Consider the following 24239-nt stretch of genomic DNA (forward strand, 5'->3'; position numbering starts at 1 on the left):
AAACATTCCTACAGTGCTGGGATAAATCCCACTAGGTCAAGGTAAATGAGTCTTTTGATGTTGTTGGATTCAATTTGTTAATAGTATGTTGAAAATTCTGGCAACTACATTCATCAGAGAGATTGGTCTATTTTTCTTTTTTTGTTGTACCCTTGCCTAGTTTGGGAATCAAGGTAACGTTACATCATAGAATGAGTTGGGAGAGGTCCCCTGTCTTTCAATTTTTTAGAGTAGTCTGAGAAGACTCTGTGTTTTGTTTAGTTTTTTTTCTTTAAAAGTTTGGTAGAATTCAGCAGAGAAGCCATCTGGCCCCAAACTTTTCTTTCTTGGGAAACTTTGATTACTGATTCATTCTGATTACTCATTATTAGAGTGTTGAGGTTGTCCATGTGTTCATAGTTATACTTTGGCAAGTTCTACATGCTCAGTAATTTATGCATTTTATCTAAATTATCAAATTTATTGGCATGTGGTTGTTCATTTCAGTTTCTAATGATGTTCTCTTTCTGTGGTATCAGCTGTAATATATTCCTTTTATCTCTGACTTTGTTTGAAGATTTTTTATTGGTTAGTATAACTAAACAATTATATCTTTTCCAAAAATCAGCCCTTCTTTTCATTGATTTCAAAATATTTTTGGTTGTCTATATTTTATTTATTTATATTCCAGTCTTTGTTATGATCCTTAGGATGCATAGTGAGGTTGTTCACTTGAAAACCTACAATTTTGGCATAGGTGCTTATTGTTATAAGCATTCTTTTATTTATTGCTTTTACTGTGTCCCATATGTTTTGATATGTTTTCATTCTTATTTGTTTCAAAGGACCATTTACATTTTTTCTTTTTAATGTGAGAAACAGAGATACAAAGAAACAAACAGACAGATCTCCCATTTATTGGCTTTCTCAGCAAATGCTCACAACTGCCAGGGTTGAGTAAGCTGAAGTTGTAACAGGAAACCACAACCAGGACACCCATGAATGTGTCAGGGATCCAACTATATGAGCCATTAACTGCTGCCTCCAAGGGTGTGCATTGGCAGGAAGCTAAAATCAGTAACAGAGCCAGGACTCAAAGCTGGGTACTTCAATATGGAACACAGGCATTCTGAAAGATACAACAGCTACATAAAACACATGTCCCTGTGCTTTAGTAAGCCATTGTTTGTTCAGAAGTATGTTGTTCAGTTCATGCACTTGTTTTTTTGTTTGTTTGTTTGTTTTTTTTTTTTGTTTTTTGTTTTTTTTTTTACAGGCAGAGTTAGACAGTGAGAGAGAGAGAGAGACAGAGGGAGAAAGGTCTTCCTTCCATTGGTTCACCCCCAAATGACCGCTACAGCCGGTGCTGTGCCGATCCAAAGCCAGGAGCCAGGTGCTTCTTCCTGGTCTCTGACGAGGGTGCAGGTGCCCAAGCACTTGGGCCATCCTCCACTGCCTTCTCAGGCCACAACAGAGTAGTGGGCTAGAAGAGGGGCAACTGGGACAGAATCCGGCGCACCAACCAGGAATAGAACCTGGAGTGTCGGCACCATAGGTGGAAGATTACCCACATGAGCCATGATGCCAGCCAATGCACTTGTATAATTAATAAAGTTTGCTTTATTATTGAATTCTTATTTTATTCCATCATCTAAGAAAAAAAATGCAAGATATGATCTTGAATTTTAAAATTTGTGGAAATTTGCTTTGTGGCTTAATACATTGTTGACTTTAGAGAATCTACATACTGATGTAAAGAATTTGTATCCTGTAGCTGTTTGATAATATTTTCTAGAGAGGTCTGTCTGCAAGGTCCATTTGGTTTAAAGAAGTTGAGCTCTGATGTTTCTTTGTTGATTTTTTTTGTCTAGTTTACCTGCCCATTGATTAAAATGAGATGATGAAACCTTTACTATTATTGTTTTGGAGCTATCTCTCCCTTTAGGTCTAGTATTATTCTATGAAATTTGATGCTACAGTTTTAGGTACATAAACATTTATAATTGTCATGCCTTACAGCTTAATCTATTCATTGATCATCATGCCATGATATTTTTCTCTTTTTGCAGTTTTTGACTTACAGTCTAGTTTGTCTGATGTAAGTACAGAGACTTCTGATTTCTTTTTTTTTTTTTTTTGGCATAATTTTGTTTCTCATCTGTGTGTGTGTGTGTGTGTGTATCCTTGTAGTGAAGTAGGTTTCTTTCAAACAGAATATTGTTTGGTAATTTTTTTAATCCATTCAGTTTGTAGCTTTTAGCTTGGGAAATTACAGGTAAGTAATGTCATAATCCTGTCATTAAAAACAACTTCTGGTTATTTTGAACATATTTTTTTTTCTAATGATTTTTATACTGTCCCAAGTTTTCATGATGGTAACTAGCTTTCTTTTGCTTCTACATATGTGACTCCCTAATATATCTTTTGTAAGGCTGATATGGTGGTAATGAAATCCCTCCATTTCTACTTAACTTTGCTAGGCACAACATTCATAGTTGTATTTTCTTCCAGAACCTGGAATACATTATACCATTCCCTTCTGGTCTACAATATTTCTGCTTATATACCTTCTAATAGTTTAAAGGGGATATCTTTGAAATTTGGCTTTGTGCCTTTCTCTTGCAAATTTTAGAATTTTTTCTTTGTGTTATATTTTTGAAAGTTTTGTTTTTATGTCTGTTTCAGGACACATGGACCTCTTGAAACAGTTATCAATATCCTTCTCAAGATCTGGAAAATTTTCGGCTATAGTTCCATTGAATATATTTTTTATGCTTTTATTCCTCACTTATTCCTTCATAGAGCCTTAACATTCAGATATTTATTCATTTAGACAAGCTCCAAAATCTGAGTATCTTTTCATTCTTCTTGTTTTTAATTTCCTTCCCCCCTTTTTTCTGTCTTATTCATACATTTCAAAAAACCTGTTTTCAAATTCAAATTCTCTTTCTTCTACTAGATGTAGTGCATTTCACACACCTACCTTTTCTTTCTTCAAAAAGAGGCTTTCAACTATACTTCTTTTTATTTTTCTAAAGATTTATTTATTCATTTTTGAAAGTTAGAGTTACAGAGCAGGAGTGACAGAGAGTGTGAGAGAGAAATAGACATAGAGAGGGAGAGGGAGAGACAGAGAGAGAGGGAAAGAGAGAGAGAGAGAGGGAAAGAGAGAGATCTTTCAGCGGCTGTTTTATTCATCAGATGACTGAAGCCACAGCCAGGGGCAGGCCAGGAAGTAAACACTTCATATAGGTCTCTCCACATGAGTGACAGAGGCCCAAACACTCTTGGTTAGTCTTTTGCTCCTTTTTCCCAGGCCACTAGCAGGGGGCTGGGTCAGAAGTGGAGCAACTGGGATATAACCTGGTGCCTACATGTGATGTCAGTGTCACAGGTAGTGGCACTTCAACTGTACTTCCTACCTAACTTATATAGTTCTTTTTCAAGATGTCTCTTTGGTTCTTTTTCAAGACACTCTGGGGAAAAAAAAAACCCTAAATGAAAGATCTCCACGAGTGAGATCCCAGTGGAAAGAATGGGTCATCAAAGAAGGAGGTACCTTTCTCTGAAGGGAGGAGAGAACTTCCACTTTGACCATGGCCTTGTCTAAATATGATCAGAGTCGGTGAACTCAGGGGGCTTCCATAGCCTTGGCAGCTCATGACAAGAGCCTAGGGTGATTACTGATGCCATAAACAAGAGTGTCAATTTGTAAAGTCAACAACAGGAGTCACTGTGCACTTACTCCTCATGTAGGATCTCTGTCCTTAGTGTGCTGTACATTGAGATTTAATGCTATAACTAGTACTCAAACAGTATTTTTCACTTTATGTTTCTGTGTGGGAGCAAACTTTTGAAACCTTTACTTAATGTATGCTAAACTGATCTTCTGTATATTAAGAGAATCGAAAATGAATCTTGATGTGAACGGAAGGGGAGAGGGAGTGGGAAAGGGGAGGGATGCGGGTGGGAGGGATGTTATGGGGGGGAAGCCATTGTAATCCATAAGCTGTACTTTGGAAATTTATATTCATTAAATAAAAGTTAAAAAAAAGATCTTGCTTTCCATTGATTTTGTCATTCCTATCAGGCATTGCTTTTCTGTTTTATTAAACTGTCTATGTATTCTTATTCCTTGTAACATCTTCCTGATTCTTTTGAACTCTTTTTTTTTTTTTTTACAGGCAGTTAGACAGTGAGAGAGAAAGAGAGAAAGGTCATCCTTCTGTTGGTTCACCCCCCAAATGGCTGCTACGGCCGGCACACTGCGCCAATCCAAAGCCAGGAGCCAGGTGATTCCTCCTGGTCTCCCATGCGGGTACAGGGCCCAAGCACTTGGGCCATCCTCCACTGCCTTCCCCGGCCACAGCAGAGAGCTGGACTGGAAGAGGAGCAAGTGAGACAGAATCTGGTGCCCCGACCGTGACTAGAACCCTGGGTGCCGGCACTGCAAGGCGGAGGATTAGCCTAGTGAGCCCCGGCACCGGCCTGAACTCTTGATAAGACATCTTATCACTCTCATTTTCTTTAGAATCTATTGCTAATGTGTTTATTTTTTCCTTTGTGGGCATATAATGCCTTGCTTTTTTATATTTCCTGTATGCCTACCTTGACATTTGAATACCTTGTTGATCACTTGACTCTGTGACTTTTAACAGGAGCTTTTTTAAAGATGTGTCTTCTGTCAGTTATTTGGCATTAGTTCCAGATGGGTTCTGAATTATATTTCCCAATATGTTCTTCCACTATAGTTGATGACATCAGCAATGGGAGCGTGGGAGGTTCTGCTGGTTCTCTACAGTGGTACATGGATCTTGGTGGTAGCCTATAGGGTAGGGCTCAAAGTCATGTGTCTCTTTCATTCTTCATTAGTAGAATTCATGGAAGGGTTGGCCTGGAATTCCTGAGTCATAATTCAGGTCCCTGAGGTGACAGGAGTACATCTGATGTTCTGGTAGTGCCATCCCAAAGTCCAGTAGGGATTCTTGGGCCTCCATGTTTTCAGCCTCAGGTTCTAAGAAATGTATTTTTATCCTTTGCTAGACAATTAACTCCCTTTATGTTATGCTGTCTGGGTAAGGGTGAGGAATGGAGTGAGCAGTCCTGTGGCCACAGATGCCACAATGCTAAATTTCTACCAGAGCCCACAGCCCTCCAAGACTAGCGTAGTATGGGTTACAATCAAGGGCTAGTTTGCTATGGGTTACATGCTGCTAAGGTGGTCTTGTGGGTTGAAACTGCTGTAACCTGCCTCACATGATGCTGACCAGGATATGTATCTAATCAATGGGGCCACATATCTACTCTTGGCAATGGATTTGTTGCAGAAACTCTTTTGTACATGCACTGGCCTGAAAACAAAGATAATCAAGATTTGTTCAATGATGAGTTTTACCAGGCTTCTACCAAATTCTAAGGGAGCAGTCCTGTGCTCACTTTGGTGTCCTATTTCCAAGTTGCTGGAGGCTTGCACTTCGCTGTCTACCCAAAGTTGAGGAAGGGTTGGTGAAGAAAGTGCCTTGACCATCCATGCTGGCAGTAAACTGGATTACAGCCTAGGCTCAGTCGCAGGATCTGTCACTGTCTCGAAGATATGTGTCAGGTCCTCATGAGGCTGAGGGTGATATAGACTAAAACACTAGTCCATTGTCCAGAGTGCAGATTTACATCTGATTCTTGTGCAAGCATTGGAGTGGCATCTGTCACTACTGGCCTAAGTAAAGGATCCTCAGGGCTCTATCTAGTGCTCAATCTCACTCTAGAGGGGTGGTCACAGAGTTTTAAGACTGAATTAAGTTTCCTTTCATACTATTCTTTTGACGAATTTTGATTCTTTATTGTCTGCCCTAGGTTGGGGTTAGGAGAGGGGTGACACTAACAACTTCCTTCTTGCCTTTTTCATTGGGTATTTTCTTGTAAAGTCTATTATGAGCAGATTGATCATATGTTTAAGACATAAAATATTTCATAGGTGATTACTGGCTAAGCCCAAAACTGTTTTAATGCACTCCCTTATAATATTTACTTTTTTTAGAAAGATATTTCTCTGATGTTTTTCAAATGTTTACATGCTTCACAATCATCTGGAAACCATGTTAGTTTACATATAACCAGTCTCTTATCCCAGAATTACTCACTCAATAGATCTGGGCTGGAAAAAGAATTTGCATTTCTAATAACTTACTATGAAATAAATCGAAAGCATTTCTCTAATCATTTTTAATTCCATACCTTTATTTTTGAGTTTGCTTGATATTCCTTTTCGTTCATTTTATTTTTATCAATTTTTTAAATGTCAAATGCAACTTTGTTTAAACTCAAGTCCCAATTCTGGGCGAAATTTGTTTCCATCTCTTCTGTTTTCATAAGAAATGTCAACAATAAGAAATGTTTGACAATATTCATTTATCTTATATTATAGTTATTTGTATATGTTAGAATAATATCCTATTAAGTTTTTACTTTTTCCTTTAGGAAATGGAATCCTATGGGTGTCCCTGAATGAGCCTGGACTCCAAGTACAGATCTTCTTGAAATGGAAATTAATATCAGGAGTAAATGTTACAAACAATGTCAGATAGTACATTGCAGCTTCTAAACTTGACAATTATCTGATTATACAATCAAATGGACACTATGAGAAACAGTGACTTGATCAGCTCTTGTCCTGACGGTTGATGTACAATGTAATACTTTATCCATTTTAGTATTTTTTTTTTGTTCTAGTACCATTGGTTGAACTCTGTAATTAACACACAATTATTCTTAGGTGTCTAAATTTTAACTGAAAAGTGATCCCTGTTAGGAATTTGGAAAACATTATGCTGAGTGAAATAAGCCAATCCCAAAGGGGCAAATACCACTTGTTCTCCCTGATAGGTGACAACTAACTGAGCACCAAAAAGGAAACCTGTTAAAGTGAAATGAACACTATGAGAAATGGTGACTTGATCAGCCCTCATCCTGACTGTTGATGAGCTACTTAATATGTTATCCCTCTTAGTATTTTTTTTGTTTGTTCTACTTAATACTTTTGGTTGAATACTGTAATCAATACACAATTCTTCTTAAGTGCTGAAACTTAACTGAAAAGTGATTGCTGTTAAATATAAGAGTAGGAATAAGAGAGGGAAGAGATGTGCAATTCGGGACATGCTCAAGCTGACTTACCTCAAACGGTAGAATTAGAAACATACCAGGGGATTCCAATTCAATCCCATCAAGGTGGCATGTACCAATGCCATCTCACTAGTCCCAGTGATCAATTTCTGTTCACAATTGATCATAATGATAGGACTAAGAACCAAAGGGATCACATAAACAAGAATAGTGTCTGCAAATACTAGCTGATAGAATAAAAAAGGGAGACAATGATCCAACATGGGAAGTGAGATACACAGCAGACCCATAGAATGGCAGATGTCCTAAATAGCACTCTGGCCTCAGAATCAGCCCTTAAGGCATGCGGATCCGGCTGAAAAGCCCATGAGAGTATTTCAGGCATGGAAAGCCAAGACCCTCTGGGGGAAAAAAAAAAAAAACCTAAATGAAAGATCTCCACGAGTGAGATCCCAGTGGAAAGAATGGGTCATCAAAGAAGGAGGTACCTTTCTCTGAAGGGAGGAGAGAACTTCCACTTTGACCATGGCTTTGTCTAAATATGATCAGAGTCAGTGAACTCAGGGGGCTTCCATAGCCTTGGCAGCTCATGACAAGAGCCTAGGGTGATTACTGATGCCATAAACAAGAGTGTCAATTTGTAAAGTCAACAACAGGAGTCACTGTGCACTTACTCCTCATGTAGGATCTTTGTCCTTAGTGTGCTGTACATTGAGATTTAATGCTATAACTAGTACTCAAACAGTATTTTTCACTTTATGTTTCTGTGTGGGAGCAAACTGTTGAAACCTTTACTTAATGTATGCTAAACTGATCTTCTGTATATAAAGAGAATCAAAAATGAATCTTGATGTGCATGGAAGGGGAGAGGGAGTGGGAAAGTGGAGGGTTGTGGGTGGGAGGGACATTATGGGGCGGAAGCCATTGTAATCCATAAGCTGTACTTTGGAAATTTATATTCATTAAATAAAAGTTAAAAAAAAACAATCTCCATATTTCCCACTGTTTCCTACCCATACACATGCTGACATCAGACACAACTCCATGAAAGTCTACCTATTTTGTGGTGAAGAAGAGAATAGAAAAATGGAAAGAACTGGTATAAAGAATGGGATTTTTGCATAAGAAAGCAAGAGTGCGTTTTCCTATGAATCAGATGGGATGCAAGGACTATTCTGGAGCACATCAGTGTTGGTCCAGTACAAATTTGCCTTAGGACTTGCAAGCATATCACTCAAGAACATGTAGATAATAGAGTATCAGTTACATGGAGAATATTTGGCAATCAGAAGACAAAGCCATGATATTCCTCAAATCAGAAGAAAAGTTTGGTGATAGAGATGTCATCAGTTTATACCAGACAGTATTCAGCTAGCATGTTGAGGCATCCTTTTTCAGACAAGCAGATATTTATTCAATTGTATTTTAACATAGTAAATGAATATACACACACACACACACACACATATATATATATATATATAAACTGATGTATATATATCAAAACAGCATAGGATTTCAGACCCAGATGTAACCTTAAATATCAGGTTTTTATGAGATTGGATGAAATATCATAGAATCTAAAAATTCCTAACAGTATAGAAGAATATAGCAAAAATGAAGTTCTACATTTATTACTAAATTTTAATGTAATTTTTATTTTTCAGGAAAGAGAAATGTAAATGGGATAATCAGTTATAATAAGGGTCTTTTCTAGGCACTTATTTTTTGAATTTTCATTTTAAAAGTGGCACCAGAGTCATTAAGATGGGATTGTATCCTACTCATGGTTCAAAATTTTAAATTACTGATAATGCAAACTAAATGCAAATATCAAATACATTTTATAAGATAGCATGCAATCAGCAGATAAAGATTGCTTAATATATGAATTTTGAAAATTAAGGTCTTTAAAATAGCATCTCTAAAATGTAATTTTTCCTAAGATGGAATATGGATTTGTTCATACAGTATTCCATAATATTTTCTTGTGCGATTATTCATATGTTAATTTGCTAGTAAAATTTTATGTTGTTTCTGCTGTGTTTTGTGTGTTTTTGTCAATGGTGTATATGTGCCTATGTAAAATTTCTCTGCTAGGCATACCTCATTTTCAATTTATAAAATTGTGTTTGTGGTATTATTTCTTAAATTGCATATGTCTCCCCCACTGGGTTGCCAAGTGCGAAACTGAAGTTTTTTTTTTTTTTTTTTTTCCCTTGGGCTATTTTATTCAGAAGAATTTTTAGAGGAAAATAGAGTGTTAACAATTAGTGGAGAATTGCAAATATTATTTTTACAAGTAGGTTAGAATATTTACATTTAAACTTGCACTTCTGATTCCTTCTTGCAACCAGTGAGCATTTCTGGGTTTCCCCAACTAGATTCCTAGATCTGAATCACTTTTCTCTGCTGTGAGGAGTGCTTCAATGGCAATATTTAAAGAGGGATTTTAAATAGTATCTTTCTTTGCTCATCTAGAGACCTTTCTTCAAATCAAATTAGAAGTGACCTTTCTAAAATATAAATGCTGTCAGCCCACTTAAAATCCTTAAATGGCACTGCATTTCATAAAGTGTAAAGTCCACGGTACTTAGCTGACTGTGCCATTCCCTCTCTAAGCAATTCCTGCCTTGTTTGCTTAGACCATTCCCTGCTATTCCTCCAAAGAAAACTATGCTGAGGTAAAAATGTAAAGATTTTGTGAACGTGTCACGTATTTCACATCTCCATGAATTCCCACAAATTATCTTCTGTTCTCTTTTATTCTCTCTTTACATGCTTCCACTTCAATAGAGTCCTGTTAATCTCATTAATTTGCCAAAACTAAACTCATATTACCTTTTCTGTAGTCTTCAAGTAGGACTATGTGTGGGACCTTCTTTTTTACTCTCGTAATAGGGCTCACTTATAGCACTTGCATAATTTTTTTATAATTCTTATTTAGTGGGGTTCTAAGTGCAAGAGTATTTGGCCTATAGTGTGTATTATAACAATACAATTCAATGACCCATTTCAGTTATGCAACTCTTAAATAACATTATTAAAATATCCTATCTTAATTGTATTATCATCTATAAAATAATTATATTTACATTCACTGACAGAATTTGGCCAATAACATCTATTTTTATTGTTTATTGAGTAAAATACTGGTACTATATTTGAAGCAAATTTTAGTCTTTCATTTTAGGCCACTTAGGATCAAGGAATCTCAGTTCTATTACAATATCCTCCATTAATGTAAACCCAATATCAGGATTTATAAAAGGTTATCTGGCTTACTGGAATCTAAAACCAACTCATAAGTTTTATTGTAAACTAAAACACATACATAAACTTTAGAAATAATGAGATCCTTTCAATTAGAATTGACTCAATATTTATTTTTATGAAAATTTATTCATACGCACTGGAGCAAAATGCTTCTCCTTTATTTAGTCTCTTGATATAAGCACCCTCACAAATAGGCAATGATTTGTCTGTTGTTGTAAGCTTTGGATAATTTTCTCATTATTTTCATGAAAGACTCTATTTCTGTATATATGAATAATAGAAACATTCAACTTGTTATCATTTACTTATCTACCCATTAATTCATGTATTCATTCAAAAAATTTTTTTATTACCTACCATGTCCCCATCACTCTGCTAGGGAATTCATATTTTAAAAATCAGACAATTTTCTACCCCCATGGAGTTTAACTTTTCCTGGAGGAAATTTACAATAAAGACAAAAATTTATCATATAACATCATAAAGTATTATAGAATATTAAGTAGTTGGAGGGATAAAAACTACTAGCTGTGAGAGTAATTTTAGGAAGAGATATTAGGGAAGGGCATTCTAAAGAGTTGTCATTTGAGCAAACACATAAACAAAATGACAGAATGAACTGAGAAATTTCCAGTTGGACTTCTCACAGGCTGCTTACAACTCAACTTTTTTTTTTTTTTTTTTTTTTTTTTTTTTTTTTTTTTGACAGGCAGAATTAGACAGTGAGAGAGAGAGAGACAGAGAGAAAGGTCTTTCTTTTCCGTTGGTTCACCCCCCAAGTGACCGCTACAGCCAGTGCGCTGTGGTCGGCACTCTGCGGATCCGAAGCCAGGAGCCAGGTGCTTCCTCCTGGTCTCCCATGCGGGTGCAGGGCCTAGGCAAAACTCAACTTTTAATTTCCTTTATCAGATATGTTGCCAAGCCACTGTATTTCCACATCTCAGTGAGTTTTCCTGTTATTCGTCAGTTTATGTTAGAATGGTTAATGTTACCTCTATGCTTACCTATTTCACGCTCAACTATATTTACCCTGAATATCACCACCTTTCTCCAAGTCCACCATGACTCTTTGCTCCTAGGATAAGGAAGCAAATCTTTGAAAGGACCTATGTGACCTCAATGTTTGGCTCCTTTCTGGTCACCTTTGTCACACAAGCTTGCTTTGTGCTCTACTCTTCCTAGCCACTCTGGTATACCTACTTATTTTAATTATTTATTTTTTTAATCAAAAGGATATATAAAGACAAATCTTCCATCCAATGATTAACTCCTCAAATGGCCACAATGGGTAGGGCTGGAGCAGGCCAAAGCCAGAATATAGGAGCTTCATTCGGGTCTCTCATGTAGGTGTAGGGCCCAAGTAATTGGGCCATCTTCTGCTGCCTTCCCAGGTGCATGACAGGGAGCTGGATCAGAAGGGGAGTTCCAGGGACTCAGTGGCATCCACACAATGCCAGCCCTGCACACTGCTTGTTTTTACTTCTTTGGTTTCCTTATAATTTTCCCCACCACGATAAAATTCTACAGCTATACTTGAAAAATTCTTTCATTCTTAATTGCTCAGTTCATTTGCATTCATTGTTAAATTCTCAGGACAGTTTCATTACCTGAGGGAACTTTTTTAACTTTCCTGATGAGGACAACTTAGTCCCTCCCGTCATTGGTCCCAAAGCACTTTCCTTCCCAGAATTCTTCCTGGACAATTTATGTATACATTTGTTTTCTTGATGATGTGATTAACATATTTATTCCCCACATACTCTGAGTCTTTCAAAAGTGCATGCCAGACAAGTTTTGTTCTAAAATTGATTTACTAATAATTCCATAAGTAATCACTGGACGAATAATCAAATTCATCAATTTGTTCATTAATAGGCTTCTTCTCCAGCACTCTTCCCCCAACCTATTACAATGTATATGCTTAATTTTTTAAAGATTTATTTGAAAAACAGAGTTACAGAGAGGCAGATGCAGAGGGAGAGAGAAGTCCTCCATCTGTCAGTTCACTTCCCAGATGATCATAGTGACCAGAGCTCCGCCTATCTGAAGCCAGTAGCCAGGAGGTTCTTCTGGATCTCCCACGCAGGTTCAGGGGCCCAACGACTTGGGACATCTTTCACTGCTTTCCCGGGCCATAGCAAAGAGCTGTATTGGAAGTAGAACATCCAGGACTCCAATAAGACACCCATTTAGGATGCGGCACTGCAGGCAGTGGCTTTATCACAGCACTGGTCCCACATTCTTTTTTTTTTTTTTTTTTTTCTGAATTACTCTAGATTCTTTTTACCGCTGGGCTTTTGAACATGCTGTTCTCTCTGTTTGAAGAAGAATTCGCATTACGGTTTTTCTCCACTCTTCACATTATACCATAATTAACACTTTGATAAAGGAAGCTTTCTAGAAAGTTCAACCTCTTCAGTCTTCTAGACTCTTTGTCTGCTGTTCTCTTTCAAAAGCTATGATTTAATTGTATAAATACACAATTATTGGGGCTGGCATTGTGATGTAGCAGGTTAAGCTGCCACCTGCAATGCCAGCATCCCAAATAGGCACCATTTAAGACCTGGCTGCTCCACTTCCAATCCAGCTTTCTGTTAATGTGTCTGGGAAAGCAGCAGAAGATGGCCCAAGTGCTTGGGCTCCTGTACCCATGTGGAAACCCAGAAGAAGCTCCTGGTTTCTAGCTTCAACCTGGCCAAACCCTAGACCTTACAGCCATTTGGGAAATGAACCAATGGATGGAAGATCATTCTTCCCCCACCTCTCTATCTCTTTTTCTTTCTCTCTTGCTTTCCCTCATTTTCAAATAAAAAATAAATAGACAGTTATTTTCATTTTTCCCTATTTATGTTGATTATTTGACTATGAGCTCTACAGAGGTGGAGACTATCCTAATTTGTACATTATTTGATCCTCTGTAACTAGCACAGTGGTTTGTGCATATTAGACTGATATTTTGCATGAACAACTTAGTAAAAATTAAAAATCAGGAAGTCTGAGAATTACATTTTATTAAAATGTACATATCTCTTTTCTCATAGATATTAATTTCTCTCTTGATTTCACATTTGGTCATATTTCAAGCCCCCTACAGCTGCTCAGAGATGTTTCCATTATTAAATTCACAAGAAATCATGTCTGAATCCACACAGAGTGTGGGCACGAAGCTTTCTCTTTCTGTGCATTTATTATCAATAAACAAAGCATGCGCTTCAGCTACTCTCCATTCCGAAGGATGATTCTTCTTGTACAGACAACTCTCTCAACACCACATCACATTGCTGGAAATCAGTTTTACATCACCTTTACTTTTGCATGGGAGTTATTCTGTCCCCCCACCTCCGGGAGCTTTTCTTTAATGGTTTAATCTGTATGTTTACCAAGGACACTCTTGTTTCCTTTTCCTTCTTGCAGTTATTCAAGTGGAAATGAAGATCAGATTTTTTTTTAAGAATTTGTTTATTTATCTGAGATGTAGAGTTACAGACAGTGAGAGAGAGAGACAGAGAGAAAGGTCTTCCATCCTCTGGTTCACTCCCCAGATGGCCACAACAGCTGGAGCTGCTCTGATCGGAAGCCAGCAGGAGCCAGGAGCTTCTTCTGGGTCTCCCACACTGGTGCAGGCTCCTAGCACCTGGGCCGTCTTCCACTGCTTTCCCAGGCCATATCAGAGAGCTCGATTGGAAGAAGAGCAGCCAGGACTAGAAGCGGTGCCCATATGAGATGTCGATGCTGCAGGCACAGGACTAACCCACTGCACTACAGCACTGGCTCTGATCAGATTGGTTTATCACAGCAATAGTATAGGAAAGGTGGGCACATATGAAAGGTTGTGCATTGTTGAGCACATGATTTATTTTCTCATCTTACATCAAACAACAGAGATAGGAAATAATATTGTTTATCTGAGCATTTCCCTTCATTAAGTTTCCAAGAATGCTCATTTATTAAACATTTTTCTCACAGCCTTAATAGAAATTACTCCTTTTCCATCCTTTTCATTATGCGCTACGTGATATTGTGTTAGTCACACTAATATTATGCCGCTACAGTTGCTTTTCTGTTTGTATGACCTTCAGGTATAATATGCTAAATAGGGAATGTTCATAATCTCTCCAATCACTGTGAAATATTGATTCAAAATATTAACTAAGAATTACTGAATTTATTTTGAAAACATTGTATAACACCTACGTTCCTATGTAAATTACATACAGAGCTGTTTTATTCTACATTTGTACATACTAAATTCAATAAAAATAGATAAAATTTTGAAGCAATTTAAGTGGTTTCACATCTTGCATTAACATACCACAGACTCAAGCAACCAGCATGAATATTATATACTGTAGTTGACACTGCTTTCTTTCATGCACAGAAAGAAACACATTCTATTGTTTACCCAAAAAGAATTTTTCCAGACTCCAAGTTAATAGATGCTGAAAACAGCAAGAGAGGCAAGGAAGGAGCAAAAGCTTTCTCTATGTAGGCTTCAGACATTCTATAAACAAATGCATTTGGACTTGATAATTCAGCAAACAAGCATGTTCACAGTGAGATTTATCTAATAAAATTATTTTAGATATTGATACAGATGATGGCTTAATATAAGGAAGAGGACCATTTCATAATCTTGGAGGTAAGTAGATTTGTTTTCAATTTTAAACAGTTTATTTGAAATAATATTTTATCTAAAGAAGGCTTAAAAGCAGAATAGAGTTACTTTATACCCTTTATCCAGTTATCTCTATGGTTAACCTTTTCCATAACATGGATTCTTGATCAAACTAGCCAATTGATGATAGTACAATATTATTAACAAAACTAAAATTTTCTTTATATTTCAAGTTTTCCCATTAATGTCATTTTGTAGATTCATAATCAAATCCAGGACGTCACGATAACTTTCAGTCATTGTATCTCCTTAATGTTCTCTATTCTGTAAGAATTTCTCAGCCTTTTCCTTCTTAACTGAAGATTCCTGGTCAGATAATTTGACCTGTGGAAAATACTTCCATTGGATTTAGCTATTTTGTCATGATTAACCTTTGTTTGTCAATATAGGAAATAATGTCACACAGGTAAAATGCCCTTCTCATGATTTCATATCAGAAGTCCAATGAGACTTCCACTAATTCTGTAAATGTTTAACTTTACTACTTGGTTAAGGTAACAGTATCTGCCAGATTTTCCACCATGAAATTTATTGTTGCTTGGCTCTTCCTATTCTGTTCGTAAGAAGTGAATCATTAAATTCAAATTAATTTCTATCTGCAAAAGAAAGATTATCAGAGACTTTGTGGTCACCTGCTAACATCAAAACACTGAATCATTATTATTCTAGGAAAATTAGAGAATATGGCAATATATTGCCCTCTCTTAAAGTTTTGTCCAATAATATTTTTAAAAGATTTATTTTATTTATTTGAAAGGGAGAGAGGGCCGGCGCCGCGGCTCAATAGGCTAATCCTCCACCTAGAGGCGCCGGCACACCGGGTTCTAGTCCCGGTCGGGGTGCCGGATTCTTTCCCGGTTGCCCCTCTTCCAGGCCAGCTCTCTGCTGTGGCCCAGGAAGGCAGTGGAGGATGGCCCAAGTGCTTGGGCCCTGCACCCCATGGGAGACCAGGATAAGTACCTGGCTCCTGGCTTCGGATCAGCGCGGTGCGCCGGCCGCGGCAGCCATTGGAGGGTGAACCAATGGCAAAAGGAAGACCTTTCTCTCTGTCTCTCTCTCTCACTGTCCACTCTGCCTGTCAAAAAAATTAAAAATAAAATAAAATAAAAAGAAAGGGAGAGAGAAAGAGAGAGAGAGAGAGAGAGAGAGGGGAAGATCGAGGAAGATCTTCTGTACCCTGTTTCACTCCCTGAAAGGCCACTACATCTGGGACTTGGCAAGACCAAAACCAGGAGCCTGGAATTCCAGCAGAGTCTCCCAGATAGCTGCAGGGACCTAAGCACTAGGGCTGTCTTCCCTTGTTTCCCTAAGCACAATTGCAGGAGGCTGGATCTGAAGCAGAGCAGCTGGGAGTGAACCAGTGCTGTAATAAGAGATGCTGGCACTGCAGGTGGCCGCTTAACTTGCTGTGCCACATTGCCTGCCCCATGTCCACTAATTGTAACACTAATAAGTGGATCTTGCAGACAACAATTTTTATTATCATGTGTTAGTGGTGAATTCCTATTTTGTTCATTCCCTTTACAACTATCATTTCAAAATTTTCTGCATGAGATACTTGTTATTTCTACTGAATTTTTATATTTATCAAAACAAGCTTATATTTCTATGGAGTTAGGATATTTATTTAACTCTTAGAATTTTAATCAAATCTTTAAAATTTATTTAAATTGGCCCGTGGGGGAAGTCTTGAGTTGGAGCATGCCTTATGCATTAATTTTTATAGCAGTGCTTCACTTTCTGACACTATAATGTGTGCTACAGGCTCACCAATTATTTTTAATATAATATTCCTAAAATGAGCCATTTATCTGGTTGTATGTTATCCTTTTATTAAATAATCGTATTAGGAAACCAAGACCTGAGCTACACATTTTTTTTTTTTTCTACACAGGTCTTGTTGCGAATTCTTGGTAGCATTTGTGACAGCATTATTTGCTTTTATTTTTGCTAGTCCAATGAGAATTTGGTTATAGCTCATTATTTTTTTTTTATTTGACAGGCAGAGTTACACACAGTGAGAGGGTCTTTCATCCGCTGGTTCACTCCCCAAATGGTGGCAACAGCCAGAGCTATGTCGATCCAAAGCCAGGAGTCAGGAGGTTTCTCCAGGTCTCCCATGCTTGTGCAAGGGCCCAAGGACTTGGGCCTTCCTCCACTGCTTTCCCAGGCCATCAGCAGAGAGCTGGATCAGAAGAGGAGCAGCCAGGACCAGAACAAGCATCCATATGGGATGCTGGCACCACAGATGGAGAACTAATCTCCTACACCAAAACACTCATTATGGTTTTAATTTGCTGAATTTAGTTGAAAATCATGAATAAGTATACTTAAAGATATTTTGGCTACTTGTTACTTTTTCCTACATTAATTGCCATTTTTTAAAGATTTATTTTATTTACTTGAAAGTCAGAGTTACACGGAGAGAAGAGGCAGAGAGAAAGAGAGAGGTCTTCCATCCAATGGTTCACTCCCCAGTTGGCCACAATGGCCGGAGCTGCACCAATCTGAAGCCAGGAGCCAAGAGCTTCCTCCAGGTCTCCTATGCAGGCATAGGGGCCCGAGGACTTGGGCCATCCTCCACTGCTTTCCCAGCTGGATGTGGAAGTGGAACGCCCATATGGGATGCCGGCGCCTCAGGCCAGGGCATTAACTCACAGCACCACAGTGCTGGCCCCTACATTAATTGTTTAAGACTCTCACTATATGAAGCATATTGTGATTATCAACCTGATGACCAAGATAGTAATTCAAGATTTATGAATGTGTCTAAGAGCAATATCTCATGTTTCTATGTTATCATTGCTTCTAACCCAAAATCTCAAGATTTAATTAAATCTTCATAGTATTCGGGTTCCTTTCCATGCTGCTGTCCAAAGCAAGCAGAGATATTTTGTTATAAACCAAAGCTTAACATTATCCTGTATTTTAGAGGAGTGAACATGAGGTTAAAACCCAATGAAAATAGCTTTCATTTAATAAAATAATTGATTCCCACAAAATTCCATTTGAGAACTTTTATGTAAAAACATTTTGCTCACATCTGCATTTCTAATTGAAATAGGATGAACAGAATGAAAAGATCAAAATACAAGTTAAAACTGTTTAGAAAGCTTAGGATTATAAAACCCAAAATTTAAGGTCAAATTTATCCATACAATTTCTATTCTCATAACTTTTAAATTAAAGATCACATTTAAGGGGCTAGCTTACTGTGTAGCTTGTGTAATGGGTAATGCTGCTGCCTGCAGAGCCAACAGAGCCATATTTACACCAAATTGTGTGTCAGATGCTCCACTTCTTCTTTTCTTCTTTTTTTTAAAATAAAGGTCTATTTATTTATTTGAAAGTCAGAGTTACAGGGAGAGAGAGAGAGTGAGGTCTTCTATCCTTTGGCTCACTTCCCAGATGGCCACAAAGTGCTGAGCTGCACCTAGGCTAAGTCATGAGCCAGGAGCTTCTGCCGGGTCCCCCAGGTGCATGCAGAGGCCCAAGTACTAGGGCCATCGTATACTGCTTTTCTAGGCCATAGCAGAGAGCTGGATCAGAAGTGGAGTAACCAGGACTCTAACCAGAGCCCACATGAGATGCTAGCATTGCACAAGGCAGCTTCACCAACTAAGCCACAGTGCCAGCCCCTGCTCCACTTCTGATCAGCTCCCAATTAATGGTCTAGGAAAAACAGTGGAGAATGACCCAAGTGCTTAGGTCCCTGCCACCCATTTGGGAGACCTGGATGAAGTTCCTGGCTTCAGCTTCACTCAGCCATGGTCGTTGTGGGCATCTGGAGAGTGAACCAATGGATGGAAACCTCTGTCTCTCCCTTTCTCTTTGTAAATCTGACTTTCAAATAAATAAATCTTTAAATGTTTATAGCAGCTCAACTCACAATAGCTAAGATATGGATTCAATCCAGGTCCCCATCAACTGATGAATAGATGAAGAATTTGTGGTATATATGCATGATAGAATACTACCTAGCTGTAAAAAGAATGTAATTCTATATTCCACCACAAAATGGGTACAACTGTTGATTATTATGCTTGGTAAAATAAGCCAGTCCCACAAAGATAAATATAGCATGTTTTCCCTGATTTGCAGTAACTAATTACAGAGTACAAAACTGATGATTTGAAATTTATTTTTATAGCTCTTGTATATACTCTTGAGGAACAGTGGTTTTGCTGCTTACTACTTCCTGAATTCTATATTTAGTGGAATGTTAAATTTTGTAAAATCGTGGTTTTCAATCCTAGCTGGCTGATTAGAAGTGACTTGTGTTTGCCTCTTCACAGAAAAGAAACAGGACAACAAGGGATAACTGCATTTCAAAGAGAATGACTTGAAGAACATTAGGACTCACCAAGGGAGTGACAGGAATCCTAACAGGCACAGAGAATTAGGATGATAACACACAGAGAGGAGCAAATAATTCTATCATTAAAACCACTGAACTCGGCTTAGAGTAGAAGGCAGAGACTCCACACTACTGGGAAAAAGGAATAAAGCCTTAGCAGCCCCATAATATCTGTATTAAAGTTTGAACCACAAGAGAGTGTACAGAACTCACAGGCTTTGAATCCAGTTTGGGGAGCTGCATTGGATCCCTGTCATGTCCTTCCTTTAGAAAAGAAACTCACCTTGGGTCTCCTGCAACCTGCAGAGGGCAGGCTGCTCCAGCACAGCATCATGTTGCCAACAGAGCCAATGCTAGCGTCCATCTTATACTAGTGGCAATAGGAAATTCTGTCATTGTGGTAGCTGCTATGAAGGACCTCTGCCACAAGCTCTTGCTTTGTGAGGCCTGAGGACAAGCCTCTCCATAGCCCATGGCTTGAGCCTCCTGGCAACCACAGCCAGTCTCTGCATTCATTGGAACTTACTTCTAAGAGGTATAAGGACACACCCTTCCATAGACAGCACTTCTGTGTCATAGCTGCTGCCATTGTGATCTGCAGTCACTTCTGCAGGACCTTCAGGCACAGCCCAACATGAATATTCTCAGCTTTACAGCTGGTGTCACTGCCACAGGTTGTCATCTCTTCAGTTCCTGAGGCATGCCCTTCTATGATCTATGCCACAGAAGCAGGTATTGTCAAATGTTATGCTCTCATACGTGGTTGAATCTGTAGGGCCTGATGACATATACCCCACTCTCATCCTTCAGTTCTATGGGACAGTGGAGATGTGTCTTTGACAGTCATTATCCACTGTAAATTCATACCTCTACTTCCACAAATGCGTGCAGTTCATTGAGACACTTGTAGACACCACTAATGTTCAAACTGAAGAAATAACATGAAGGCTACACTTCCATTCTTACTCAGAACTAAAGCCTAAACTCCTACCTTCCTAACACCATACATCACCCCTAAGTGATAGTCTTTCCTTATGAAATCTGCTGCATAAGATTGGAAGAGGATACTATTAGACTTGATGTACTGACAACAACGTAGGGAACAAAGAAGTGTGGAAAATACAAAGAATAATAGCACTTACAAAGGAACACTGTAGTTCTTCAGAAGCAAAATTAAATGCAAAGAAAATAGACTAGGCCTGAAAAGGAATTCAAAATAATAATCCTAAAGAAACTTGGAAGGTGCAAGATGATGAAGATGTATAATTCAATAAAATGAGCAAAACTCTTCATGACGTGAATGGTAAATTTGACGGAGATAGAAATCATAAAAGCACTCAAATACAATCCTGAAGCTGAAAAGATATTTGTTCACGTGATTATGGATTCTAGAAATCCATATGTGCTGTACATAGAATTGGAGGCTCAGGCAAGCTTGTCATGCATCTCGAGTCTAAGCTCAAAGGTTTGGGACTCAGATGAGCTGATTATGTAAGTCCCAGTGTGAGTCTGGAGGTCTAGGAAGCAGGAGTGCTGATGTCCAAATGCAGCAAAAAAGTGTCCCAGCTTATGTAGAGATCAAACCTACCCTTTCTCTGTCTTTTTGTACTATTCATTTCCTCAGTGCATTGGATAATGTCCACACACATTGATGAAAATAATCCTCTTTATTAAGTCTACTAAATGAAATTATAACTTCCTCTGGAAACATTGTTAGACTCATCCATAAGTAATGTTGTACCAGCTAGCTGTCAGCCAGTCAGTTTGACCTATGAAGTTAGCCATTGTACTAAAAGCAAAAAATTATGTGCATTGCATGTGAGGTGATGTAGTATTATTTGAAGGTGGACTCATATTAGCAAAAAAGGTACATTGTAGATTTCAAGATCAACAAAAATTTTAATAAATTTAAGAAAGTAAACAATACACTAATGAAATAAAATTAAGGAAGCAAAATTGGTGAGAGAGAAATAAAATAGAATCATACATACAACTCAATTAAAACAGCAGAAAGCAAAACAAGAGATAACAGAGAAACAACAATCAAAATACCACAAATAGAAAACAGTTACAGTCATAATAAATAAATAATCAATTATGAATTGGGTAAATGTACAAAATTAAGAGATTGTGAGAGCAGATTTAAAAAAAATGAACAAGAGCCAATGATCTAATTTTTACCAAGAAACTCAATTTTAAACAAAGCTATGTATAAAGACAAATACCATAATACTAACCAACAGAAAGTGGGGGAATTAATATAGTAATTTTAGAAAAAGTTGACTTTAGGGGAAGGATAATTATAATGGATAAGGGAGACAACTGCATAATGATAAAGGGATAGATTCTCTAAGAGGTATAACAACTTAAATACATCTGGACTGAGAAAGAACATCAAAACACATGAGGCAAAAGCAATATACTGAAAGAAGTAGAAACACTTTTTCCCGTAATTGAAAGCCAAAGTTAGCAGAAAATCCATATGAATATAAATGAATTGGACAGTAATATCTATCAACTTGATCTAATTGACATTTATAGGATATTCATCAAGCAACAGGAGAATAAACATCCTTTTGCTCTCATGGAATACTCACAAAGATAGGCACAATCTGACTATTAACTCACAGTAACATACTTAAAAGGATAGAAATTACACAAAGCAACTTTTCACATCACAATAAAATCAAATAGAATTCAAAAAACACAGAGATGGAAAATCTCCAAATATCTAGAAATTAAATGACAGAATTCTAAATAAATAACTTTTTGAAGAATGAGTCTGAGGGGAAATTTTTCAAAAATACACTTTGAACTAAATTTAAATGACAGTACAATTTACCAAAACCTGCAGGATCTGGGAACTCATCTTCCTAATACAGTTGACTTAGGTAGTGGGATATTAACTGGCATAGGCCATGATGGGTAAATACCTGGTTAAGAAGTGATTTCTTAGAATTTCTCCTTCATTTTATAAAAGAATCATTTATTTAAAAGAGGGACTGACCGAGAAATGAGAGACACAGAGAGAGAGAGAGAGAGAGAGAGAGAGAGATCATCCATCTGCTGGTTCACTCCTTCAATAGCCACAAAAGCTAGGTGGTGGGCCAAGTAGAAGCCAATTACCAGCAACTCCATCCTGATCTCTCTCATGGATGGCAGGGTTCCAAGTACTTGGAACATATGCTGCTTCCTAGGCACAATAGCAGAAAGCTGGGTAAGTGGAGCAACAGGGACTAGAACTAGTACTCTGGTGAAGGATACCAGCATTGCAAGTCATGGCTTAACCTGCTGTGCCACAGTGCCAGCCCCATGATTTCTTATTCTACCATCCCTATGGCCCTTACGAACAGTTCAGTATTGACAACCAAAGTTCTTGGCATTTTGTCTCTAGAATTAAAGGAATAAGTCAGACATGCCTTTCACTGACACTGTGAGATTTACTGAGTACCATTTGTTTTCTAACCTGGAAGCAGTGCATAATTACACTAAATTACAGCCCATGTACCTGTACTCTTCATTGGGTAGGATTTTTACACAGAGAAGCTATAGAAAAATAAACAAATATCTGTGCTGATCTAAAGCCAGAGAATATTGTCTTTTCTACAATTAATAAACAGTTCTGGTAAGTACCAACATGGTTGCTCATTCATGATTTTGGCTTTTAAAGAAGAATTTTATGGTAAGGATAAAATAATTGCTGTGTTTGTAATTTAAAGATTTATATCCATGATTTCTATGTTACTTATCTATCTCGACTATTTTCTCATTACAGCTTAACTAGCTGAGAGCAAGTCCTTGTCTGGTAATATAGAATTTTTATATCAATGACAAATCTAAAGACAAGTTCATATCATGAGACATTCACTGGAAACCTGCTTCCATGCCTGAACTTAGACCATACTCTCTGTAATTTGGGTCTCATTACTGATAATCAAGTAATACATTTTTGTCTGTTTACCTTTGATGAATCTTGTATGTAAATATTTTGCTCATCTCTGTTTAGATTTTTTATAATTTTATTTATATAAAGAGAAACAGAGACCGTAAGATAGTCCTCAAACCATCTGCCTCTTGAGCCTTATTTGCTTTTTTTATTTGCTTAATAGTGATTCAATTCTTTAGAGTAATTATCACTGGTAATGAGGCAGTACATTTCCCATTTTCCAATGACTGACTTCATATTTTGAGAGCAAATAAAATATATTTCGATTTCATATTCCATGCTTTCTTTAATTTCTACCTTTGAATTTCATTACCATTACCTCTAGCTAAATATTTTTGGAAATTATTCAATGAATATATGATATATGTATACTCATATACGTAGGTGTGTGTTTGTATGTCTATAAATTTTTAATGTCCATGGCACAAAGAATGAATTTTTCAGAACTATTTTCATATGTGTTAAATATGAACATGATTATCAGGCAGCTCTTTAAGTGTAGGTATGATTTTTTTTATTCAAATGCTTATTCCCAAATTACTTCAGTGTTTATTGAACTGTACTTTGGGAAATAAATCTTCACACAGAATCTGTTTTGTGTTTCTGGCCCAGAGTTTTTAAGTTATAAACTTGCATAAGTGTTAAGATGCCCTGAGCTACAATTTGCATCCCTGAGTGGAATATATTCATTTGAAGCCATAAATATTTTTAAACAATTTTCATGCTCAAATGGTCATGAAATTGAGGGGACTTTCAGCTTCAGTAAATCATATGCATTTTCTTTTTTCTTTAACCCTTTTCTCTGGTACACATGTGGTGTTTCCTTCTAAGTTATTTATGGGAGAAATTTTGTGGTAAGAAAACACCAAGAAGAATATTATATTAAT

General features: G+C 37.4%; 1 pseudogene; it reads right to left on the reverse strand.

Annotated features, from left to right (window-relative positions):
* Window positions 1–19770, reverse strand: part of LOC100352780 (heat shock cognate 71 kDa protein pseudogene) — a 35693-nt pseudogene extending 15923 nt beyond the window's left edge.
* Between the last annotated feature and the right edge of the window lie 4469 nt (window positions 19771–24239).

This window comes from Oryctolagus cuniculus, chromosome 4, assembly GCF_051225735.1.
Source record: "Oryctolagus cuniculus isolate XC-2025 breed Fujian yellow rabbit chromosome 4, ASM5122573v1, whole genome shotgun sequence".
In the NCBI taxonomy this organism is placed as follows: Eukaryota; Metazoa; Chordata; class Mammalia; order Lagomorpha; family Leporidae; genus Oryctolagus; species Oryctolagus cuniculus.